Source organism: Cervus elaphus, chromosome 8 (genome assembly GCF_910594005.1).
Source record: "Cervus elaphus chromosome 8, mCerEla1.1, whole genome shotgun sequence".
Lineage (NCBI taxonomy): Eukaryota > Metazoa > Chordata > Mammalia > Artiodactyla > Cervidae > Cervus > Cervus elaphus.
Genome location: NC_057822.1, coordinates 42,299,005 through 42,303,411, shown reverse-complemented (window position 1 = coordinate 42,303,411; position 4,407 = coordinate 42,299,005).

Below are 4,407 nucleotides of genomic sequence, written 5' to 3'. Positions count from 1 at the left end.
TAGAAATATATTTTGAAATGTTATTTCTGGAATGTGTCATATTGTGATATATAAGTCTAGAAGGAGATATATTCCTCTTTCCCTCAAATTAAATCATCCTGATACCCAACAAATATTAGCATTTTGGTAAACATTCCTTCTCATGTCTCTATGTGTTTATTTTGTCCATCTATGTCTGTTTGTGTTTTTATGTAAATGATACAATATTCTGTTTTGCCCTGTTTTTTTACTCAGTGATCTGTCATGGAGATTTTCTTTCCTTTAATAAGTGTCAAATTCCTTTTAACAGCTACATAACTGCCCAATGTATGGACATATCAGAATTCAATTCCCAAATAATGGATATTAGATTGTTTCTAAAGTGAAATGTTAGTTGTTCAATCATGTCTGACTCTTTGTGACCCCCTGGACTGTAGCCCACCAGGCTCCTCTGTTCATGGAATTCTCCATGCAAGAATACTGGAATGGGTAGCCATTCCCTTCTCCAGGGGATCTTCCCAACCCAGGAAACGAACCCGCGTCTCCTGTATTGTAGGTAGATTCCGAGGCTCAGCTGGTAAAGAATCTGCCTGCAGTGCAGGTTCGATCCCTGGGTTGGGAAGATCCCTTGGAGAAGGGAATGGCTACCCACTCCAGTAGTCTGGCCTGGAGAATACAGTCTATCGGGTTGCAAAGAGTCGGACACGACTGAGCAACTTTCACTTTCACTTCTTTACCATCTGAGCCACTTGGGAAGCCCCAGGTTGTTTCTAGTTTATGATTATAATAAGCAAGGGCTGAGTTAACATTCTTGTATCTTTATCTGAAGAACTTACCAGTAGCGTAGACGAATTCCCAGAAGTCTGATCTATGTCACTCATTTGCTTTCCAAAAACATTTTTTGTTTTATCAGTTTTCATTTCTACCAACAGCATTGGAGAATATGGTAGCAGATCCTTCAGCCCACTGACCTGAAAGTCTTCAAATATTCAGTACTAATAAACATTAATTTTGGCAGACAGGTGTCAAGTGTTCTTACTGAGTAGATCAAAACAGATGTGACATTAACAATTAAGAAGTCTTTCCAACTGTTTGCCAAGCTGTCAGAAAAAGTTTCTTTTCCACACTCCTACACACAATACTCCAACACACAAAGGTATATCGCTCTCTTGAAACATATTTGATTTTGAATTATATTCTTAGGTGTCTTTCCAATTAAAATGTTAGTTCCCTGAAGACAAGAATTGTCCTGCAACCCTGCAAGGATCTTGTAAACTGTGTCTGTACCACAGTAAACTTTGTGGATGAACAACCACAAAATTTTCCGTTTGCTTCTCCCTCATTTAGCAGCTTCCACCTCCTTCTTTTCCTTTGGCTTTTGAATATAAGAGTAATATTTGCCCAGGGCAAACAGACTTGGAGCTTTGGAGGTGGTATTGTGTAATGGATGTTAAATCAGCCAGTTTAACTTTTGGCTTTCTCATTTGTTAGCTCTATAACCGTGGGCAAATTGCGTAACTCCTCTAAATCCTAATTTTCTTCTCTGTAAAATGAAGATAATATTTGACTTCAAAAAGTACAGATTAAAGGAGATTGTGTTTTAAAACCTTTAGCATGGTGCCTAGTATAATACTTAATAAATAGTAGCTGTAACTGCTATTTCCTCAAAGGAACAGATATACTTAAAAAAAAAAAAAAAAAAAGCCAAAACCCTACCCGCCAGACAAACCACAATGTCATTGGCTATTTTTGTCTTCTAATCTAGTGGACACATTAACTTCTGAATTGGAGGCAACCAGAAGCTAGAAATTAATGTTGATTAAGTCTGAGATGCTTAACAAAATCAATCTAAAACATATTTGTAGATAAAAGTTAGATTTTTCTATTTCAAGACTAAAAGAGGTGCTCAGTTTATTGAAATAAGGGAAGAATAGGATTGGGCCAAGTAGAAGTAAATATCGAGTATTTTATTCGATTAAAAAATAAGTTTAGGTAGTCTCCAGCCTTCAGTACCTCATTATACAATTCCAGGGAATTTAAAAAAAAAATGTGAAAGTTGAACTATTGTGATCTTTGTTCTTTCCTAACTAGCAACTGACCTTTTGTAAAGACAACAGTCTGTAACCTTTTTTGCACTCGGACTGTTTTGGATTTTCACCAGGCTTGCCTCACTGTCCTTGAGCATATGTATCTGAGCTTATTTTCCATGTAACCATTGAGTCTTACAAATGTGGGAACATCTTGTGGATCTGCTCATTAAAGCGTTGATCGGGTCTCCGCATTTGTTGCTAGAGGTGGCTCAGAAAAATTTAGCATCACCCGTGTGTCATATTTTCAATAGTTTCTTCCCTTCACCTGAACTTCTTGTATATTAAGCTGATAATAAACAGTGAGTGCTCTTCTAGAAAAAAAAAAAAAAACTATGGCATCAAAGGTGGCAACATCTTCTGCCCATAATAAGTCTTCGCAAAAGTTTTCAAAGATAGCTCTCTTTGAAAAGCAGAATTAAAACAAAAGATGAGTAAAATACATACTTCATGATACCAAGTGCATATCCTCTTCTATGGAAGCAAAGACACACTTCTCCCCCTTCCTCTAAGGAAGCCAAATCCTGATTCATTTTTCATTCAAGACTCAGCAGAAATACAATGCTTCGTTTTGTAGAGGCTTATTACAACAGTGACAGTATTATAATTTCCTTCAGGGCAAAGTGCTTCACTTGGCTTTAGGCCAGCTAAGCTCCGCGTCATTTAGCACTTCTTTAACTTCTGACAGAGGCGACTACCCTCACGTTTGTGCCTTCTATATTCCTTTAGGAAGCATTTTTTAAAACGTTGTTTTAATAGCAACTCTTTAGAAGCAGCAGTTAAGATTATGTACGTGCCCAGATTTCTTTTCCTTGATGCCGACCTTCAGCTAGTCCATAAACCATTGCAAGTGACTGTACCACCCATTTCTTCTGAAGCCAAAACAGTCATAAAATGTTTGGCATGCAGGGGGCCTTTGGTCAAAGGAAACCTGTAATTGTAAAATCCCTCCTTGGTCTCATTGTTCACATTGTCTTTTTCTGGTCATGCTATGTGGTCAGTCTTGACGTAGTTTTGAAGAAGTTATAGACAGTTAAGTAAATGTCTTATGGAAGTAGCTAAGATCTAAAGCTAGGGACACTTCATAATTTTTGTCTATAAAAAAAGAAAGGCATTTTTTTTTTTTTCAGAAGCCTGTGATCCTACCCCGCCTCATGCCTTGTTATCACTGTGGACTTTTGCCTCAGGAGACTATGTCTCTACATAAAAGTTGTGTAATCCTTATTTCCTGAATGGGACCTACCTAAGCGCTTACACATAATAGTCACCCCCCACGTGGACAGGCATGGTGGCGGCTGTGGAGGGGAGGGGACATTCCAGAGCCGCGAGGGGAAGAGTCCACAGGGGCAGGCACAGCTGTGGAGCAGGTCTCTGATCCAACAGCAAAGCTGAGTCCAGCCAATTAGAGACATTGCATTCTCCGTTAGCAATCCTGCATGACATAGCAAGCATGCTGAGACTGTTGCCAAAGATTTCCCTCCTTTTGGCTTAGCCTGGGGGTGGGATGAGGATAGAAAACAAGAAGTCTAAAGGGAAAAACAAATGATTTGTTTCTTCATTTATTGACTACAAGCTCAAACATTGACTAGGTGTTCTTTGTTGGGCCAGGCACTGCGCTCAGCATTTTACAAGTAATCTCTTTCTTAATTCTCATAGTACTGTCAAACAGGGAAGTTTTAATCTTCATTTAGCAGTGGAGGAAGCAGAACCTTTGGAGAGGCTGAGAAACTTGTTCAAGGTCACACAGGAAGAGGCAAGCTGGGACAGTGTCCTGCTAGGAGGCCAAGCATGCGCTCTTAACCACTGTGCTACACTGCCTCCCTGTGTTAGAACATCTTTTCTCCCCAGCCTAGTGGAAGCTAAGTAGAGGATAAGAAATCTGCTAGGTGGTAGATATCAGCAGGCATTATTTCTTTGTCATTGTATTAATATTATGTTATTATAGTTCAGCATGTTAAATGGTTATATTTATACAAAACAACTGAGAAACTTAAATAGGCTTGAGCAAAAGTAATTTGAGCTGTTTGTGATTATACAATGCGATTATCATGATGGCTGTCTGTTGGCCTCTGTCTGTCTCTGATTTTCTGAAGTGAGCTTTTGTTTGGCAGGAACAGTTGTTAGGGAGCAATACCAGCTGCAAGGGAACAATTCCTGACATTACCTCCTCGCTGTTCTCTTTCTTCCCTCCTCACAACCTCCGGTCCTGGCAAGTTTACTGTGGGACAGATAGAGTTTACAAGATCCTTGCAGGATTGCAGGACAGTTCTTATCTTCAGGGAACTAACATTTTAATTGGAAAGACACCTAAGAATATAAGTCAAAATAAAATATGTTGCAA